Consider the following 23,078-nt stretch of genomic DNA (forward strand, 5'->3'; position numbering starts at 1 on the left):
TTGGCTCAGTGATTTTTGTATCAAGGTCATCCACAAGGTTTGCCTCTTTTCCTTTTCCCTTTAGGAATTCTTGATATTGATTAATAGAATATTGATTTGTTCGACAGTTATTAGACCAATGTCCAATTTTACCACATCGATAACAAGAATCTTCAATATTCTTTGAAGAGCTTCCTTCAACATTATGGTTTGTGGGACTGTATGGTAGTTGAAATTTATAATTTTGTGGATTATTATTTCTTTGTCCACGACCACGACCACCGCAACCATTATGACCACGACTACCACCACGACCATTACCATAAGGGTGATTTCGAATATAGTTATGATTTTTATTATTGTTATGGTAATTTCCATGATGATGGTTTTAGCCAATATGACCACGACCTCGCCCACGTCCTCGTCCAGGTGCATTTCTTTTTTTATTATTATTATTGTTAATAGCATTAGCTTCAGGGAATGCTAGCGCACCCGTAGGACGAGATTCTTGATTCTTCATCAGTAATTCTTTATTCACTTCTGCAACTAAGAGATAAGTTTGAGGTTTGAAAAAAAATTTGTAATTCTGCAATCTTAAATTTTCTTGTATAGTTATGTTTGTAGAATGCATTGTGGAGAAAGTTTTCTCCATCATATCAGCATCACTTATTTCTTGACCACTGATAGTGCTCCAAACGAACATATATTTAGTCGCAATATCATCCCAATATGTAAAGTTTTTAGTTGTAATTATTCTATCTTTAAGTTGTAATCGTTTAAATAAATAAATGTGAAGACAAAGCACGAAAATTAAAGAATTGAAGAAAAAGTGCCACTAAAGCCTGAAAAGTGCCACTAAATCCATAGTGCACTCAAAAGTACCACTAAAAATGAGTTAAAGACTTGCGCGGATTTTGGGAGTTAAGGAAAATAATTTTTTGTGCAAAATTACAAATTGCAAAACGCAAAGTATAAGATATTAAATAGTACGAAAAGACGTTCTAAAATCCGGAACCGGGACCTGAGCCAACAATCAACGCGCGATGCAACGGACCTAAAATTACAAGTCAACTATGCACATGAATATAATATAATATATATATAATTATATAAATTATATATATATTATATATATTTATTAAATTATGTCGACAAGCTAGAAACAAAGCAAAACAGCTGGATCCAGGGTGGCCATGCGATCGCATGGCCAGAAGGCAGCATTTCCATGCGATCGCATGGAGGGAATTTTCAGGCCAAGTATTATAAATAGCCAACGAACTGATCGAATTCTTTACACCATACACAATATCAATATCTCTCTGTATCTTAATATATATATATATATATATATATATATATATATATATATATATATATATATATATATATATATATATATATATATATATATTAGTTTAGTTTTATATTAGGTTACTTTGGGTTATGTAAAAGTTATTTTAAGGGTTTTAAAGTCGAAGTTCTATCTGTGTAAAGTTACGAGATAAATACTCGATGTAAGTTATGTTCTCATTTTTAAATTAATGTCTTGTAACTAAGTTATTATTATGCTTATTTAAATCGAAGTAATCATGATGTTGGGCTAAATATTAAAGATGGGGTAATTGGGCTTTGTACCATAATTGGAGTTTGAACAAAAAAATGACACTTGTGGAAATTAGACTATGAGCTATTAATGGGCTTTATATTTGTTTAATTGAATGATAGTTCGTTAATTTAATATAAAGATTTATAATTGGACGTACCTATAAATAGCCATATACACTCGATCGGACACGATGGGCGGGATATTTATAAGTACTAATAATCGTTCATTTAACCGGACAAGGGAATGGATTAATAGTCAATGGACTTATTAAAACAGGGGTGAATTACATACAATGAAAATTGGGGTAATTATAGTTTAAGTCCCCAATTAGTTGGAATATTTGACTTCGGATATAAGGATAATTTGACGAGGACACTCGCACTTTATATTTATGACTGATGGACTGTTATGGACAAAAACCAGATGGACATATTAAATAATCCAGGACAAAAGACAATTAACCCAGGATAATTAATTAAAATCAAAAAGTCAAACATCATGATTACGCAAGTTTAAATAAGTATAATAATTTTATCTTATTTCTTATTGCATTTTATTTTACGCACTTAAATTATCGTCATTTATATTTTTCATTAGGTTTTAATTGTGACTTAAAATATAAAATCGACATACCGGTCATTAAACGGTAAACCCTCTTTAATATTATTATTATATATAAAAATATATATTTTGTACAAATATAGTTGTTTAAAATATAGTGTAAAATAAGTCGTCTCCCTGTGGAACGAACCGGACTTACTAATAACTATACTACTCTACGATTAGGTACACTGCCTATAGTGTGTATCATATTTCATCGTATTTCGTAGTAAAAATATAACTATTTTGTATACACCTCTACGCACATCAAGTATTTTTGGCGCCGCTGCCGGGGACTCGGCGAAACGCTATATTTTTAATATATATTTGTAAAAATATAATTGTATATAATTTTTAGAAAAACAATATAAAATCTATAAAAAAAAAAAAAAAAAACCCTGGACTGACAGGCCATGCGGTCGCATGACCCATCAGCCTAAACCCCATGCGATCGCATGGGGTGGTCTGACATGATCAATCCTTAATTAATGATGTTACTTAATTACGGATTAAGTGCAATAAGATTGTAATGGAGGATGGAATGTTTGATGATTATTTTGGGCCCCGATGATCGTCTTTCACTTTAACTATCAAGTGATCAACCACCCCGACCCGGTCTTGATTGTTAATTAGCTTAATTCACCTTTGCGCGGTGTAAAAATATCCCTTGGGCGAGATCACAAGTGGAAATTACAAAGGCTTAGGCAAAATGGCAGAGAATCAACAACCCATAAATGAGGGGCCAAGCTCCCTATTTATAGGAATCGAAATATCCGGGATCTGCGAGTTACTTAACTATCCGCGGAAACTCGGCGGATTAAACCGCGGTCTTGCATTAATGTGAAAACATAACCGTTGTACTTGTTTTCAGCGAATATTGTATAGCTTTGCCTTATAATTCGCGTAGTTCTGCCTTTGGCTTTTAGCAAATAAAATATACATATACAATGCCATGTATATGATCAAGTCCCCCCAATTTTTTATGATGCATTTTCGCGAAGCTAATGCATCATGATAAACTTTAAAAATAACGAAATGCTTCTTAAAATAGTTCGCAAACAATACTTTAATATTTCTTACCGCCCATTTATTACCGTTGTTTTAATTAAGCTCAACGCGTAATTACAACGGTAACTTTCGCCAATCTGTCAAATCAACACGCTGTAACGGCTAGAAAATTACCGTTTACACGTTGCGGTAATTTCAGCCATTTAAATGCAATGATTATCTTTTCAACTTGCTCGCCCTAATCCCGATTATAAATAACACAATAATTCGCATAAAAACTTTACTCTTTCTCTTTCAATTTCATCTGCAATCAAATTCGTCGAATCACAATCGTACCGTGCAATTAACAATTCCAACCTTTAATTCCTTCAATTTTATCATCCAATTTATTTTCCTTATTGCAAATGGCGTCGTCTTCTTCTATGCATACTCCTGGAGGTTATGTTTCCTATATGACGGAAACAAAACTTCAAACCCTGCAAGAATGGTATCCGCCACTTGCCCAATTTGTTCCTACCGCGCCTGCGGCAGAACAGCGAGCCGATACTCCCCCTAAAGGGATGATTTTGGTTTACGAGGCTGCCATTTCTCAAGGCAACCTTCGATTTCCACTTACCTCCTTTTTCCGCAGTGTTTGTGAATACTATAATATCGCTATGGCACAGTTGCATCCTAACGCGATTAACAAGATTGTGCTGTTCGAGATATACTACAATGCCACCGGCTAACCACTGCTGCTGAACGTTTTTCGTATGTGCAATAGCCTGGTGCTATACGATGTGGGGTGGTTTTCTTTCCGCAGTAAACTTGGCATAATGACTTCACCCAAAGACTCAATAGGCAATTGGCACAGTTCGTTCTTTTACATCAATGACATCGCGCATGTGAACAGCAACATACCAAAAATGTGGTGTACAGAGCTTAATCCCGACCTCAATGAGAGGCCTGTACTCGATGATCTTGAGAATGACACTCTCAAGACACTAAAAAACGCAGGCATATTTCTACGACCTTACTCGAATGTACCACTGTACATTGGCAGAGTGTCAATTCAATGGCCGTGGAGCGACCATGATGCGCTTTTGGTTGACCAATCAAAAAATGGTATGCCGCTGAAATTTATCGCAGTATATTAACATAATACACTTACATTTTTCGCAATATTTTTGCTTTGCATAACACTATGCGCTTTTATTTTTACAGTGGTTTCACTTGACCTGATCATGAGGTCCGCTGATATAAGCAGGATTAGCCCTGCCCGTCGCCTAAAGAATGGCGACGGTGACATTATTCTTATTGATGAATCGATCATCAATACATGTTATATTGCTGGAGGCGAGGACCGCGGCAAGCGTAAGGTTGCAGAAACTACCCCCACTCCATGCAAGAAATGTCTGCGCTCTCATTCTGAACAAGAATCAAGTAAGCAAATGCTATTTTGCAGTATTTATTTGATTACGCATTGTTTATTTTAGCATAAACTTGCTATATTTGCTTATCTGTTTATAGCTGTTCTTCCAGGGTCATCCGCTGAAGCTACACCGCTTTACAACATTAGAGGGAGAATCCCTACAAATGTTCTTAATGAACCTGGGAATGAAGATTTATCTCTTCCATCTGACGCAGAAGCGTCCAACCAGGAAGAGGAAGGAGAAGCTGATCCGGAAGAAACTGCAGCAGCAAATCGGGCCTTTAAACTATACCAAAGGCTTTAGAAATTTGTTCCTGAAGAAACAAGGGAGTAATATTGCAAATTCTCTTATCCTGAGGCTGCCAGATAACGACTACATAATTGCTACAATGCAATTTATCTGACAGTTGACAACATGGAGCGTTTCACGAAAATGTCAGACGAGTTTGAGAAAGCAGTGAAAGCTGCCAATGCACAAGAGAGAAGGGCGCGAAAGGCTGAGACGCGTCTTGAAAAGGTGATGGAAGAGAACGCCAAACTTAAAAGAAGGGCAGAAGTTGCGGAACATGAGTTCGCACAGCTAGTCGAGTATCTCCCAACATTCGCGGATAAAGTGATGGACTCCGAGCCAGTCACTGAAAAATTTCAAACATAAGCAGCAAAGTTTGCCACTCGCTGCAAGTGGTATGATTTATTATGCAAACTTGGCGATCTTTTGCAACCTCTTCCTTCTGACATGGCGAAATAAATATGCGCCACCGATGATGCTCGCGAAATACTCGAGAGGGCGAAGAAGGAGGTTGAGAAGATTAGCATACCTGTTCTTGAGGAGCTCAGTCAGCGGGAAGGCGTTTCATTTGCAGATATTAAAGCATTAGAACTTTAGTTTTGCCTTAACTAATTTGTTTCTGAATGTATTTTCGCAATTACAAATTGCGTTTGCTGTAAGAATCCACGTTGCGTACGCGCTTAATATTAATCACTTTTTTCACAGTTCGCAGTTGCAACTTCTTTTATTTATATAGCGCTTTATTATCAATATTCAAAACACGGACTTGTCCTTTGCAATTTCCAACGTTTATTATTGTGCACATAATAAATGTGTACTTTTGCGAAACAATCTGTATGCGTATATACTTATACGTTATGAATCTTCTAAGTCCGCCATAACGATCCTTAGGCAAATTTAGCATTGCGAAGCATCTAAGTATCGGCAAGACCAAATACTTAGGAAATGTTATCCTTTCGCAATTATTTTCAAATTAACACAAGTGGGCAATTTCAACACTTGGTTTTTAGCAAATTATTTCGCAATGCATTTTTGCATTTTCATAACACTTAAGCAGGCTATGCTTTGCGAAAATCATGGTACCTTACTTAAAAAATCCACAGAACAAACATTAACTTAGTGTTGTAAAAAACAAATAATTGCATTCTGCGAAACAAGCACTACGCGTGGCCATACGCAGTGTTTTCACTTTATAAAGAAACAATTACTAACACTGAAATTAACTTTGCTTTATTCATTATTATTTTGCATTCGAAACATAAACACAATTATCAAATTCGCATCTTAATATCATGCATTTATGAATTTTTCCTTAACATCTTATTACAACTTTTTAAATTTTCGCACTATTCAGGATTAACTGATCATCCTTCAATACCCAAATTCGCATTTGCCATAATCATAGCGCAGAATGGCTCCACTTCCGCAGAAATCAGCGTGCCAATGCCCTTGTTGGCAGAAAATTTTAGCATACCGTGTATGGTAGATGGTATAGCGCCAAACATGCGCAAAGCTGTGCGCCCAAGTATCATATTGAATCGCGATTGATTTCGCATTATGTACAGATTCAATAAAGCTTGGCGCCTTAGCGACTCATCGCTGTCATCAACTAACTCCATCTGTAATTCCAACTGACCAACGGGCCAGGATGACTATCCTGAGAACCCGGCAAGTGAAACCGCAGTAGGTTTCATCAAAGCTTGAATGTTCGCGGGCAACTTGCTAAAGCATTGTTCGTACATGACGTCGACACTGCTACCAGTGTCCACATGTACCTTCATTATCATTATTCCAGTATTTGCGATGCGACATGAAACCACTAAAGGCTTATCATCATCCGTGGTCAAACTTGCAGGAGGAAACGCAATAGAAGGACATTTCCAACTGACAATCTATTCTGAAATTTGCATTATCGACGTGTCGCCCTGCACTTCTACCACGTTGATTACCTGGATTCCGCGCTGATTTTATTTTTTGCTCACCATTTTTACTCCCAGATTTTTTACTGCGGGAGCCTTTCGCTCAACCGCGTTTGACGCATTCGAGGTATTAGCTTCTGTAGGCATTATAATCGCATTCGTGGTGTTTTGTGCGATTAAATGGTCCAGCTTGCCTTGCTCGTATGCTTCTGCAATGAATTCTGCCAAATCTCTACAACGATTGGTGTCATGACCGTAATTGTCATGGAAAACACAAAATTTTGATCTATCGCGCCTGCTATTTTCTCCCAAAGGCTGCGGATCAGGAAAAGACTTAGCAACTCTTTCTTGTAACAAAATTTCCTTGGGCGTTTTTGTTAGCGTCTGAATGATGTTGAATGATTCATTGCTCCACTTTCGCGTAGAATAGCGATCACGGCATCCATATCCATGGTTATCATTTTGGCTTTGAAACCTGTCATTTCGCGGGTATCCACCGCCGCCATTTCTTCGTGGAAAACCTGATCCGTGGTAATTATCACTGTTACCATCGCGAAAAGAGTCATTATCATCTCGCCAACTTTTGTCTCTACCCCACCCACACGCAGGGGTTATAATGCTATCCTCTCCACCACGGAGGTAATCATATGTTTCCTGTTGAACTTTAGCAAAAGTGTGCGGGATATCTCTTCGCAGCCTTCGCACCAGAGTTGGATGTCTCTGCGGATTAATAGCATGCAAAAATCCAGAGATTTTTTGATCTTCATGCAGGCTTGGAATCTTTTGACATTCTTAGATGTACCGCGTAAGTAATGCATTCAAACTCTCCTTGTTGCCTTGCTTAATACCGTGACATTCTATGTGCGTCTTTTTCTGCGATAATAGATTTTGAACTGCAACAAAAAATTTTCGCGCAATCTACAAAGCCAATGATACTGCGAGATTGCAAACTATGGAACCATTCCCTTGCTGACCCTTGCAAGGCCATGGGGAATACTCTACACACGACTGGTTCATCCCAGTTATAAGTGCTCACAATGCCTTCGAAGCGTTGTAGAAAATCCAAAGGATCAGTTAGACCCGAATAGACTCCCAAAGTTGCTGGCACGATTGGCGGAGAAACAATTGGATAGTCAGAAATATGCTGGGCAAACTTGTCTGCAGTAGTAGTGATTTCTGTTTCCTTCTTTGTGCGAGTATCTGCGTTCTCCGCACAAAAATTGGTAAGCATGTCTTGCAAAAAGTTTGGTTGATCAAACTTATGTTGCATGGACTTTGGCGCAATGCTTCTGAAAGCATCTGCCAAAAAATTCTGGGAATTTTCTCTGCGAGCAGCGTCAGATGCGTCACCTTCTTCTCCATAGCGAGGGAAAGGTGTTGGTGGTCGCTTTCGCTTAATTTGTGGATTTTTAACAAACTCTTCTACGCTGTCTGAATCATCAGAAAATTCGCACTCTTTTCTTGGCATTTTTGCCATTTTGATTTATACACAGAGTTCAAATGAATGCGATCTTCTGTATTATCACTATCGCTATCATTATGCTCAATAACTAGACGATCAACTTGTGATCCTGAATCATTCAATGGTCATAAGTAAGTGCGCGGTATGCGAGATTCACAATTACGCTTAGCATCTCTCTTAGCTTGCTCGATTGCAGTACCAACAATTTTGTCAGTTCACAAACTAGATTTTCCAGCCAAAGCTTTTGGTCGCTTCCCATCAGCGGTTATTTCACTGCGATTTTGTAGCAAATTTCTTCGCACAATCATTTTTTCAGCAGCAACTTCTGGCTGCGAGTCATTAGCATTGTTTTCAGCAGATGTTTTAGCGATCGGCTCTTGAACTGATTTTCCCGCGGTTATACTAGCATTTGTTTGCAATAGAAATATTATAACGTTCTGCAAATCACCAGGAAGTGCATCAGCATTCGCAGAAACGCCAGTTTGCTTTGCATTTGTCATCGTGATTGTCTAGCAGATTGACTGATTGCTTATTCCAAAAGCACCTGCAAATCATCACCACAAAAACACGATTGAAATTAAACCGTCGAATTAATTGTTTAACGGCGTAAAAGAAAAAAATTCCAGTTTAATTCGTAAATCGTGTCCCACAGATGGCGCCAATTGATCAATCCTTAATTAATGATGTTACTTAATTACGGATTGAGTGCAATAAGATTGTAATGGAGGATGGAATGTTTGATGATTATTTTGGGCCCCAATGATCGTCTTTCACTTTAACTATCAAGTGATCAACCACCCCGACCCGGTCTTGATTGTTAATTAGCTTAATTCACCTTTGCGCGGGGTAAAAATATCCCTTGGGCGAGATCACAAGTGGAAATTACAAAGGCTTAGGCAAAATGGCAGAGAATCAACAACCCATAAATGAGAGGCCAAGCTTCCTATTTATAGAAATCGAAATATCCGCGGTCTGCGAGTTACTTAACTATCCGCAGAAACTCAGCGGATTAAACCGCGGTCTTGCATTAATGCAAAAACATAACCGCTGTACTTATTTTCAGCGAATATTGTATAGCTTTGCATTATAATTCGCGTAGTTCTGCCTTTGGCTTTTAGCAAATAAAATATACATATACAATGCCATGTATATGATCATGACACGTCTGACCTGGTACGCCATAAATGCAGTTAGGGTTTTTAATTTATAATTATTATTAATTAGGGTTTTAATTAGTTTATAATTTTAGTTTTAATTTATAATTTGTAATTTTAAGTTTATTTATTATTATTAAATATATAGATTAATATTTTTATATAATAATAATATAAAAATAATATTTTTATAAAAATTGTAATTTTATCATTTTTAGTTTCTTTTTATAAATTGTATATTTATATCGCTTAATTCGTAATTTTTATATTTATCGTTCGTAATTAGTTTTAAGACTAGTATTTTGCCGTAGTTACTTTATGTTTAGCTTTTAAGACTTTTCCGTAAAATCCCTTAAGTGCCTTTTCTTTAGAGTAAGATTTAGGTGCTTTAGAATTTTGCGACGCCATTTTAAATTTTAGTACTAATTAAGTTATTACCGTTTTGGATATAGAATTCCTTTATGCTTTAATACCTTTAGACACAATTTTTAATTTTTAGTTTTTAGACTTTTAAGTTTCAACGCTTTACTTTCTTATTATTATTTTTCGACTTTTTGTTTTTCAATGTTTTTTTTTCGACTTCTTATTTTTTGACGCACTTTTTCATTTCCACTCTAGTTTTTTTGGGACATAGAATTTTCTTTATTTTCTTTAAATTTCAAAAAAAATTATTTTAAGTAATTAATTTAATAGACGTCAATTTTTTGGTTTGTAGTAATAGTTGGATTTGTTAGTGGCGAGTTGTGGGCTTTCGATTTAAAGGGTCCTGGCTACCTGCTCCATCTTTTGGCTATTCGAAACGTTGGCAAAAGCAGAAAAGTCTGTTAATTTGATAACTTATATAATTTTTAGTTTTATAACTAATAGGATAATTAGTAAATGCACCATATTGTAGCTAAAATTTGGTAAAAAGTGTATTATGGAAAATTTTGAGAATATGTTGGAAACTCTTTCTGACATGCGAAATCAATTAAATCAATACTGTCAAACGAGTGTTGATGAAAATTCATTCGGTCAATCTTGGATCACGAATGATGAAACAATAACTGGTTGTGAAATCTGTGGAGATTATCACTCTACATGGGAATGTTTTTATTACGTTCCTATGGAAAATTACGCACCCACGGAACCTGAATGGAACGATTATGAAAAATACAATTCAAATTGGGATTATTCCCAAGAATATTTCCAAACACAACAACCAGAAGACGAGGAAAATTATGTGTCTGAAAATCTTTTAGACAATATGAAAATCAAACTCGAAGAACTCGATGCTCAAAATGAAAAAATGATAGAGTTTGTAAATCGGCAAGCTGAAACTCTATCAGATTACACACCTGTTGATCTGAGGAGTATTGTGCAAGAAAATCTCATATCATCGAATTTTGATGAATTCGAGAGCTCCGAAATCACCAATTATCCCGATGATACTTTTTATTCAGCTTTACCAATTTCACAACATATCGACACATTAGCCTCTACCGACGAAATCATCGATCCATCAATGGATGAAGAAGAAGTAAGGGTGACAAATTGGTACTCTTGGAAAAATGATAACGTTGAAAATTTTACCCCCGAGACCAAAATGGTGGGACCGATAAGTACCATTAATGAAGAAGAATTTGCTTCTATCCCGAAATTTACCATTCCACAACCTTCCAACCCAATATTCTCAATAGACGAGTCATCTACCAAAGATGAACTACAAGCTGTAATAGATATTGACACCTCAAATTTCACCCAATTGGGTAATAGAGGTGAAAACTTTGATCCCGAGAATGAACGAAAGGAAATGTTAGGAATTGTCCACCCTATAGAAATATGTATATCGGTGTATATCGATCCATTTGACCAAGAACCAGAAAAGAGAAATATCCATTTACTAAAAGTTACACTTAAAAAAGAATTAAGTAGTGACGATCGGGTGGTTCTAAACTATTAACCCATTGATATATTTTATACCACCCGAGATGTAAATAAATGCTCACTATTTTAATTCGTGGAACTTATTCTACCGACTTCACATGTCGCCAGCTAAGTATAGGGAAGTCTAACTGATGGTTAAAGCTAAGGGGTATAAAATACTATTAAATTTTACAAGGAAATACTATTAAATACGATACAATTTTACTCAAGATATTTATTTATTTATTGAATGGATACACTTAAACCTTGCTACAACACTTATAGGCAGTGTACCTAATCGTACAGTAGTGTAGTTTTTAGTAAGTCTGGTTCGTTCCACAGGGAAAATCTTTAAACAAAGCTTAACGCTATATTAGTTTTATTTTATAAAGATACAAATATATATATAAGTAATATTATTATTATAAAGGGGGGTTTTTACCGTTTAATGACCGGTTTGTCGATTTTAAAACTTTAGTCGCAGTTAAAACCAAAATTAAAAATAAATACAAGACTTAATGTAAAGTAAATAACGATAATGAAATTGCGATAAATAAAAGTGCGATAAAATAAACTTGCGATAATTAAAAAGTACGATAATTAAAAGTGCAATTAAATACAATAACAATAAATAAAAGTGCGATAATTAGAAGTGCAATTAAATATAAAATAAAGGAAATTAAATATGAAATAAAAGAATTATGCTTATTTAAACTTCCGTAATCATGATGTTTGACGTGTTGATTTTAGTTTTATGCCCATGGGTTAATTGTCCTTTGTCCTGGATTATTTAATATGTCCGTCTGGTTTTTGTCCATAACAGTCCATCATTCATAAATATAAAGTGCGAGTGTCCTCTTCAAATTATCCTTATATCCGAAGTTAAATATTCCAACTAATTGGGGACTTAAACTGTAACAAGGTTTTAATACTTTGTTTAATAATTACACCAGGATGTCGAGTGCGTGTAACCCAAGATTTTAATACTTTGTTATCAATTATGACAAGTGTCCTTGTACATAATTTCACCCCTGTTTTAATAATTCTAGTGGCTATTAATCCATTCTCGTGTTCGGTTAAATGAACGATTATTCACACATATAAATATCCCGCCCATCGTGTCTGATTGAGTGTATATGGTTATTTATAGGGACGTCCAATTGTAAATCTTTATATTAAAATTAACAAACTATCATTTAGTTAAACAAATATAAAGCCCATTAATAGCCCATAGTCTAATTTCCACAAGTGTCGTTCTTTTGTCCAAACCCTAATTATGGTACAAAGCCCAATTACCCAATTTTAATAATTAGCCCAACATCATGATTACTTCGGATTAAATAAGCATAATAATAACTTAGCTACGAGACATTAAATTAAAAAGGTTGAACATAACTTACAATGATTAAAAATAGCGTAGCGTTACACGGACAGAATTTCGACTTACACCCTTACAACATTCGCTAACACACCCTTATTATTAGGATTTAAAATTAAAATTAAAATATAAATATAAATTATATATACATATACTACGTTTGAGTGAAGAAGAAAAATATGTGTTTTGTGTCACACCAAAGCTCGATTTTTATAGGCATGTGGGCTGGAACTGTGCACCATGCGATCGCATGGATTTATGCCTTCCAGGCCATACGATCGCATGGCCAGCTGGGGAGACTCAAAAGTCTTTGTTTTTTTATGCCGACGGTTTTTAAATATAATATAATATATATATATTAATTTTAAGAATTAATTATATATTATATTATATTCATGTGCATAGTTGACTTGAAATTTTTAGTCCGTTGCGTCGAGCGTTGAGAGTTGACTCTGGTCCCGGTTCCGGATTTTAAAACGTCCTTGCGTACAATTTAATATCTTGTACTTTGCGTTTTGAATCTTGTACTCTTGTAATTTTGAGACGTTTCTTATCAATAATTGGAACCTTATTGATTGTATTTTGTACTTTTGAGCTTTTTGGTCGTTTGCGTCTTCAATTCGTCAAATCTGTCTTTTGTCTTCACCTTTTATTATTTAAACGAATATCACTTGTAAATAGAACAATTGCAACTAAAAGCTTGTCTTTCTTGAGGGATAATGCTATGAAATATATGTTCGTTTTTAGCATTATCGAATATTCCCACACTTGAGTGTTGCTTGTCCTCAAGCAATATAGTCTTGAAATACTAGAATCACTTTTTTATTCTTCACACTTTGTACACCAGTGATTTCTTTACAGCGGTATAAACAATGGTAGTAACGTTGTGGTTAAAGTCCCTCATGACTTATGAAAATTTAGATCCTTTAGGAAATTGGATCTTTATGAAAACATTTGATTTTTTTGAAAATTAAATCTAGCTTTTACCCTAGATAAGTTTTCCGAAATAACCCTTCACCGGTGTTTGCAAATTCTTTTTGTGGGTTTGGTGGGTTTTAGATTTGAAAATTTTAGCTCAAAACTTATGGTTTTGTGTCACCCACTTGCTAACCTTGTATTAGGAAAGCAACACGTCCAGTATACTTGCTTCGAATATTACCTTTCGATAAACTACCTTCCGGTTGTAAAGGAAAGCATTGAACAAGCAACTGTTAAGGCAATGTCCCCTGACATGCTTTTAATTATGGTCTATAACGTGTCGGACGCAATTACTATCCTTGGTAGGAGCAATAGTAAAGTTCACCCTTATGATTTTTCGGTCTGGCACAACGTCCTGTCTTTGACCATGCTATGCAACTATCGTTCTTACGGTTGACACCCAATTTAGTTCAGGTGACCTAATGAATTCCAGGTGAATTCCTAGGATTTTACGTTCAATGGTAATGAACGCATTGAAAATGGGTTTTCAGAAAACAAATCGGTTTGTAATTTTGATCAAAATATTTTCTCGTTCAAGCTCGAGTTTAGATATCATTGAATTCCATGAGTTTGAATTCTCAATCTTTAAGGTCAATCTCAAGGATTGAGTAATATCAGGCTTATAAGCTGATTTTTAATCTTTAAGGAGATTATCCTTTCTGGGGATCTGATTTATTAGTCTTATCAAGCTAATTTGCACGGTGCCCCCCATTGTACGAGACAGATCCTCTCATGGTTAGGATAAGTCTGACCACTTGGCGACCCTGTTTGATGCTGAGGTCCGTGGATTTCCTGCTGATTTTAGAGATGACTTTTCTAGATTTTTCATCAACCTACAGCTGGTCTGGACGACAACTTCATGACCTAAATCAAGAAGCGCGTGTCTTTTTCTGTAGACTTTACTTCCTTTAAATGATGGAATTGATTCATCGTGTAGATCCATCTTTCTTTCAAATATATTACAGTAAATCAGGTAAAACTGTTTAGTTTAGTCCAAAGCAAAAGTATCTTCAATTATTTGCTACAGAAATATGTGATATATGTTTAAGATAACTTGGTAATTTTTCCCACACTTGGCTTTTATTTTCCTTTTTATTGTCCTCTATTCCATTTTAAATGAATTTTAACATTTTGGTTTGTTTCTCAATTTATGTCCTTTCTGAGGTAACAATAATTTCGGTGTTAACACCTAGTTTTATCGTTCATAAATATGTATAAACATGATTTTGAATTCATTCAATTGGAAATTTTGAAAATTTTACTAGAATTGGGTAGTCAGTATATAAGACTAGGGATGTTCTTTATTATCAGAGAGCACTAGATTCTAATACAACTACTGCTTTACTAGTATTTTTAATGGTAACCAAGTGTTTAAAGTAAAAAAATTTAAAAATCCGAAAGAATTTAACCCCTTCCCACACTTAAGATCTTGCAATGCCCTCATTTGCAAGAAATCAGTAATAATTTAAATTATTGAGGGTGATTAGCGTAGAAAAATGATTAAATTTTACCAAAGTTTCCAAATATATTGGCGTTTGTGGGCTGAATGATAAATGGTGCATATCATTTGTTCATTCCGTCTGTTGTTACATCACATTTATTTGTCATCTTGTCGTCAAAATTAGTAGCTTTTGCTGAACTTAATGCCAGTCTTTGAAAATGCGCTGTTTTACCCTGTTCTGTACAATTTACAATATACATACATACAAATATAAACATGCATGGCAATTTGAAATGGGACTTAATATCCCACTTTCAAATCCTAAATGTGAAATATTAGTACACAATAATAATAAAAATGATAAAGATTACATAAGTATATTCAATAACATAAGTTTAAACATGAATAAGTAAAAAGATAAAAACATAAAAATCATATAAATAACCAAATGGAACCAAATCAGCCTGGATAGGGGTTCCAGTTCATCTCATCAGGTGGGTTCCATTGTTGGTTATAGGTGTTTTGATAGGCTTGGTTATAGTCATACCGGTTAAAGGGTGGTCGGATATCGGGACTGTGTGGCGGAAAATGAGCAAGTCGAGTAGGTACATAGTTATTTGGTACCTGATATGATAGCTGGCTCATGATTTGGTGCTGATGAACTACCCAGCTATCGTGTTGGCGTCGCCTATAATCCTCGTATACTCGCTCGGAGTTCCACTGCTCGTACATGAAATGTCCCGTTCTTATTGATTAAAAACGTTCCATATTAATTGATTTCGTTGGAGGTTTTGACCTCTATATGAGACGTTTTTTGAAAGATTGCATTCATTTTTAAAACAAACCATAACCTTTATTTCATAAATAAAGGTTTAAAAAGCTTTACGTAGATTATCAAATAATGATAATCTAAAATATCCTGTTTACACACGACCATTACATAATGGTTTACAATACAAATATGTAACATCGAAATCAGTTTCTTGAATGCAGTTTTTACACAATATCATACAAACATGGACTCCAAATCTTGTCCTTATTTTAGTATGCAACAGTGGAAGCTCTTAGTATTCACCTGAGAATAAACATGCTTTAAACGTCAACAAAAATGTTGGTGAGTTATAGGTTTAACCTATATATATCAAATCGTAACAATAGACCACAAGATTTCATATTTCAATACACATCCCATACATAGAGATAAAAATCATTCATATGGTGAACACCTAGTAACCGACATTAACAAGATGCATATATAAGAATATCCCCCATCATTCCGGGACACCCTTCGGATATGATATAAATTTCGAAGTACTAAAGCATCCGGTACTTTGGATGGGGTTTGTTAGGCCCAATAGATCTATCTTTAGGATTCGCGACAATTAGGGTGTCTGTTCCCTAATTCTTAGATTACCAGACTTAATAAAAAGGGGCATATTCGATTTCGATAATTCAACCATAGAATGTAGTTTCACGTACTTGTGTCTATTTTGTAAATCATTTATAAAACCTGCATGTATTCTCATCCCAAAAATATTAGATTTTAAAAGTGGGACTGTAACTCACTTTCACAGATTTTTACTTCGTCGAGAAGTAAGACTTGGCCACTGGTTGATTCACGAACCTATAACAATATATACATATATATCAAAGTATGTTCAAAATATATTTACAACACTTTTAATATATTTTGATGTTTTAAGTTTATTAAGTCAGCTGTCCTCGTTAGTAACCTACAACTAGTTGTCCACAGTTAGATGTACAGAAATAAATCGATAAATATTATCTTGAATCAATCCACGACCCAGTGTATATGTATCTCAGTATTGATCACAACTCAAACTATATATAATTTGGAATCAACCTCAACCCTGTATAGCTAACTCCAACATTCACATATAGAGTGTTTATGGTTGTTCCGAAATATATATAGATGTGTCGACATGATAGGTCGAAACATTGTATACGTGTCTATGGTATCTCAAGATTACATAATATATAATACAAGTTGATTAAGTTATGGTTGGAATAGATTTGTTATCAATTTTCACGTAGCTAAAATGAGAAAAATTATCCAATCTTGTTTTACCCATAACTTCTTCATTTTAAACATTTTGAGTGAATCAAATTGCTATGGTTTCATATTGAACTCTATTTTATGAATCTAAATAGAAAAATTATAGGTTTATAGTCAAAAAAAATAAGTTACAAGTCGTTTTTGTAAAGGTAGTCATTTCAGTCGAAAGAACGACGTCTAGATGACCATTTTAGAAAACATACTTCCACTTTGAGTTTAACCATAATTTTTGGATATAGTTTCATGTTCATAATAAAAATCATTTTCCCAGAATAATAACTTTTAAATCAAAGTTTATCATAGTTTTTAATTAACTAACCCAAAACAGCCCGCGGTGTTACTATGACGGCGTAAATCCGATTTTACGGTGTTTTTCGTGTTTCCAGGTTTTAAATCATTAAGTTAGCATATCATATAGATATAGAACATGTGTTTAGTTTATTTTAAAAGTCAAGTTAGAAGGATTAACTTTTATTTGCGAACAAGTTTAGAATTAACTAAACTATGTTCTAGTGATTACAAGTTTAAACCTTCGAATAAGATAGCTTTATATGTATGAATTGAATGATGTTATGAACATCATTACTACCTAAAGTTCCTTGGATAAACCAACTGGAAATGAGAAAAATAGATCTAGCTTCAAAGGATCCTTGGATGGCTTGAAATTTCTTGAAGCAGAATCATGACACGAAAACAATTTCAAGTAAGATTTCCACTCGAAATAAGATTGTTATAGTTATAGAAATTTAATTAAAGTTTGAATATGATTATTACCTTGTATTAGAAAGATAACCTACTGTAATTAACAAAGGTTTCTTGATCTTGGATGATTACTTGGAATGGATTTAGAAAACTTGGAAGTAAACTTGCAATTTTGGAAGTATTCTTGATTTTATGAAACTAGAACTTTTGGAATTTATGAAGAACACTTAGAACTTGAAGATAGAACTTGAGAGAGATCAATTAGATGAAGAAAATTGAAGAATGAAAGTGTTTGTAGGTGTTTTTGATCGTTTTTGTATGGATTAGATATAAAGGATATGTAATTTTGTTTTCATGTAAATAAGTCATGAATGATTACTCATATTTTTGTAATTTTATGAGATATTTCATGCTAGTTTCCAAATGATGGTTCCCACATGTGTTAGGTGACTCACATGGGCTACTAAGAGCTGATCATTGGAGTGTATATACCAATAGTACATACATCTAAAAGCTGTGTATTGTACGAGTACGAATACGGGTGCATACGAATAGAATTGTTGATGAAACTGAACGAGGATGTAATTGTAAGCATTTTTGTTAAGTAGAAGTATTTTGATAAGTGTCTTGAAGTCTTTCAAAAGTGTATGAATACATATTAAAACACTACATGTATATACATTTTAACTGAGTCGTTAAGTCATCGTTAGTCGTTACATGTAAATGTTGTTTTGAAACCTTTAGGTTAACGATCTTGTTGAATGTTGTTAACCCATTGTTTATTATAACAAATGAAATGTTAAATTGTTATATTATCATGATATTATGATATATAATATATCTTAGTATGATATATATACAGTTAAATGTCGTTACAACGATAATCGTTACATATATGTCTCGTTTCGAAATCATTAAGTTAGTAGTCTTATTTTTACATATGTATTTCATTGTTAATACACTTAATAATATATTTACTTATCATTTAACATAATTAACCAAGTGTATCAATGTCTTAATATGATTCATATGTACCTAGTAAGACGTTGTTATAACGATAATCGTTATATATATCATTTTCGAGTTTCTTAAATTAATAGTCTCATTTTTATGTATATAACTCATTGTTAAAATACCTAATGAGATACATACTTATAATAAAATCATGTTAACTATATATATAACCATATATATGTCATCGTATAGTTTTTACAAGTTTTAACGTTCGTGAATCACCGGTCAACTTGGGTGGTCAATTCTCTATATGAAACCTATTTTAATTAATCAAGTCTTAACAAGTTTGATTGCTTAACATGTTGGAAACACTTAATCATGTTAATAACAATTTCATTTAATATATATATAAACATGGAAAAGTTCGGGTCACTACAGTACCTACCCGTTAAATAAATTTCGTCCCGAAATTTTAAGCAATTGGAGGTGTTGACGTATCTTCTGGAAATAAATGCGGGTATTTCTTCTTCATCTGATCTTCATGCTCCCAGGTGAACTCGGGTCCTCTACAAGCATTCCATCAAACCTTAACAATCGGTATCTTGTTTTGTTTAAGTCTCTTAACCTCACGATCCATTATTTCGACGGGTTCTTCAATGAATTGAAGTTTTTCATTGATTTGGATTTCGTCCAACAGAATAGTGAGATCTTCTTTAGCAAAACATTTCTTCAAATTTGAGACGTGGAAAGTGTTATGTACAGCTGCGAGTTGTTGAGGTAGCTCCAGTTGGTAAGCTACTGGTCCGACACGATCTATAATCTTGAATGGTCCAATGTACCTTGGATTTAGTTTCCCCCGTTTACCAAATCGAACAACGCCTTTCCAAGGTGAAACCTTAAGCATGACCATTTCTCCAATTTCAAACTTTATATCTTTTCTTTTACTGTCTGCGTAGCTCTTTTGTCGACTCTGGGTGGTTTTCAATCTTTGTTGAATTTGGATGATTTTCTCGGTAGTTTCTTGTATTATCTCCGGACCCGTAATCTGTCTATCCCCCACTTCACTCCAACAAATCGGAGACCTGCACTTTCTACCATAAAGTGCTTCAAACGGCGCCATCTCAATTCTTGAATGGTAGCTGTTGTTGTAGGAAAATTCTGCTAACGGTAGATGTCGATCCCAACTGTTTCCGAAATCAATAACACAAGCTCGTAGCATGTCTTCAAGCGTTTGTATCGTCCTTTCGCTCTGCCCATTAGTTTGTGGATGATAGGCAGTACTCATGTCTAGACGAGTTCCCAATGCTTGCTGTAATGTCTGCCAGAATCTTGAAATAAATCTGCCATCCCTATCAGAGATAATAGAGATTGGTATTCCATGTCTGGAGACGACTTCCTTCAAATACAGTCGTGCTAACTTCTCCATCTTGTCATCTTCTTTTATTGGCAGGAAGTGTGCTGACTTGGTGAGATGATCAACTATTACCCAAATAGTATCATAACCACTTGCAGTCCTTGGCAATTTAGTAATGAAATCCATGGTAATGTTTTCCCATTTCCATTCCGAGATTTCAGGTTATTGTAGTAGACCTGATGGTTTCTGATGTTCAGCTTTGACCTTAGAACACGTCAAACATTCTCCTACATATTTAGCAATATCGGCTTTCATACCTGGCCACCAAAAATGTTTCTTAAGATCCTTGTACATCTTCCCCGTTCCAGGATGTATTGAGTATCTGGTTTTATGAGCTTCTCTAAGTACCATTTCTCTCATATCTCCAAATTTTGGTACCCAAATTCTTTCAGCCCTATACCGGGTTCCGTCTTCCCGAATATTAAGATGCTTCTCCGATCCTTTGGGTATTTCCTCCCTCTTTTAAAACTCCTTGTTGCGCCTCCTTTATTTGAGTAGTAAGGTTAGTGTGAATCATTATATTCATAGATTTTACTCGAATGGGTTCTCTGTCCTTTCTGCTCAAGGCGTCGGCTACTACATTTGCCTTCCCCGGGTGGTAACGAATCTCAAAGTCGTAATCATTCAACAATTCAATCCACCTACGCTGCCTCATATTCAGTTGTTTCTGATTAAATATGTGTTGAAGACTTTTGTGGTCGGTATATATAATACTTTTGACCCCATATAAGTAGTTCCTCCAAGTCTTTAATGCAAAAACAACCGCGCCTAATACCAAATCATGCGTCGTATAATTTTGCTCGTGAATCTTCAATTGTCTAGACGCATAAGCAATCACCTTCGTCCGTTGCATTAATACACAACCAAGACCTTGCTTTGATGCGTCACAATAAATCACAAAATCATCATTCCCTTCAGGCAATGACAATATAGGTGCCGTAGTTAGCTTTTTCTTCAATAATTGAAACGCCTTCTCTTGTTCATCCTTCCATTCAAATTTCTTCCCTTTATGCGTTAATGCAGTCAAGGGTTTTGTTATTTTGGAGAAATCTTGGATGAATCTTCTGTAGTAACCAGCCAATCCTAAAATTTAACGTATATGCTTCAGAGTTTTTGGGGTTTCCCACTTTTCAACGGTTTCGATCTTTGCCGGGTCCACCTGGATACCTTCTTTGTTCACTATGTGACCGAGGAATTGAACTTCTTCCAACCAAAATGCACACTTTGAAAAATTAGCGTACAGTTTTTCTTTCCTCAATACTTCTAGCACTTTTCTCAAATATTCTTAGTGCTCTTGATCATTCTTTGAGTAAATAAGTATATCATCGATGAAAACAATGACAAACTTGTCAAGATATGGCCCACACACTCGGTTCATAAGGTCCATGAACACAGCTGGTGCGTTAGTCAATCCAAACGGCATAACCATAAACTCGTAATGACCATAACGCGTCCTAAAAGCAGTTTTTGGAATATCATCCTCCTTTACTCGCATTTGATGATATCCAGAACGTAAATCGATCTTCGAATAAACCGACGAGCCTTGTAGTTGATCAAATAAGTCGTCAATTCTCGGTAGTGGATAACGGTTTTTGATGGTAAGTTTGTTCAACTCTCTGTAGTCAATACACAACCTAAATGTATCATCCTTCTTCTTGACAAACAAAACAGGAGCTCCCCATGGTGATGTGCTTGGTCGAATGAAACCACGTTCTAATAGTTCTTGCAGTTGGCTTTGCAGTTCTTTCATCTCGCTGGGTGCGAGTCTATAAGGAGCACGAGCTATTGGTGCAACTCCTGGTACAAGATCTATTTGAAATTCAACAGATCAATGTGGAGGTAGTCCCGGTAATTCTTTCGGAAATACATCGGGAAATTCTTTTACGACGGGAACATCATTGATGCTCTTTTCTTCAGTTTGTATTTTCTCGACGTGTGCTAGAACAGCATAGCAACCTTTTCTTATTAGTTTTTGTGCCTTCAAATTACTAATAAGATGTAGCTTCATGTTGCCCTTTTCTCCGTACACCATTAAGGGTTCTCCTTCTTCTCGTACAATGCGAATTGCATTTTTATAACATACGATCTCTGATTTCACCTTCTTCAGCCAGTCTGTGCCAACTATTACATCAAAACTCCCTAAATCTACTGGTATCAAATCAATCTTAAATATTTCACTACCCAGTTTAATTTCTCGATTCCGGCATATATTATCTGCTGAAATTAATTTACCGTTTGCTAATTCGAGTAAAAATTTACTATCCAACGGCGTCAATGGACAACTTAATTTAGCACAAAAATCTCTATTCATATAGCTTCTATCCGCACCCGAATCAAATAAAACGTAAGCAGATTTATTGTCAATAAGAAACGTACCAGTAACAAGCTCCGGGTCTTCCTGTGCCTCTGCCGCATTAATATTGAAAACTCTTCCGCGGCCTTGTCCATTCGTGTTCTCCTGATTCGGGCAATTTCTAATAATATGGCCCGGTTTTCCACATTTATAACAAACTACATTGGCATAACTTGCTCCGACACTACTTGCTCTGCCATTACTCGTTCCGACACCATTTGTTCCTTTCGTTCTGTTAACCCCTGGTCCGTAGACCTCACACTTCGCCGCGCTATGACCATTTCTTTTACACTTGTTGCAAAATTTGGTGCAGAACCCCGAGTGATACTTTTCACACCTTTGGCATAGCTGCTTCTGATTGTTGTTGTTGTTGCGTTTGTTATTGTTGTTGGGATGATTGTTGTAGTTACTGTTGTTGTTGTTGTTGTTGTTGTTGTTGTTGTTGTTG

This window comes from Rutidosis leptorrhynchoides, chromosome 2, assembly GCF_046630445.1.
Source record: "Rutidosis leptorrhynchoides isolate AG116_Rl617_1_P2 chromosome 2, CSIRO_AGI_Rlap_v1, whole genome shotgun sequence".
NCBI classification, from domain to species: Eukaryota; Viridiplantae; Streptophyta; class Magnoliopsida; order Asterales; family Asteraceae; genus Rutidosis; species Rutidosis leptorrhynchoides.